Raw genomic sequence first — 217 nt, forward strand, 5'->3', positions numbered from 1 at the left:
ACTTCATCATTTTTACATACCTTGCCCGTTGAAGTTACTATGTGTATTGCCATCGTGTGTGTATTTTTTTTTTTTTACAGTCATGTTTGCAACAACAAAGGAGATAAACTCATGCATGATAGAAGAATATGAATATTTGATTTTTGTTCACGGAATTCAGAAAGGAAAGAGAAATATATAAAAGGAACGGACGGAGAAAGGGATTTGGGAGTAAATG

General features: G+C 33.2%; 1 protein-coding gene across 1 annotated transcript in view; it reads left to right on the top strand.

Annotated features, from left to right (window-relative positions):
* LOC119594579 (nephrin-like) overlaps nt 1-217 on the top strand; it is a gene marked incomplete at its 3' end in the record, with an annotated part of 109,909 nt that overhangs the window by 47,849 nt on the left and 61,843 nt on the right.

The sequence above is a fragment of the Penaeus monodon genome, chromosome 34 (assembly GCF_015228065.2).
Source record: "Penaeus monodon isolate SGIC_2016 chromosome 34, NSTDA_Pmon_1, whole genome shotgun sequence".
Taxonomy (NCBI): domain Eukaryota; kingdom Metazoa; phylum Arthropoda; class Malacostraca; order Decapoda; family Penaeidae; genus Penaeus; species Penaeus monodon.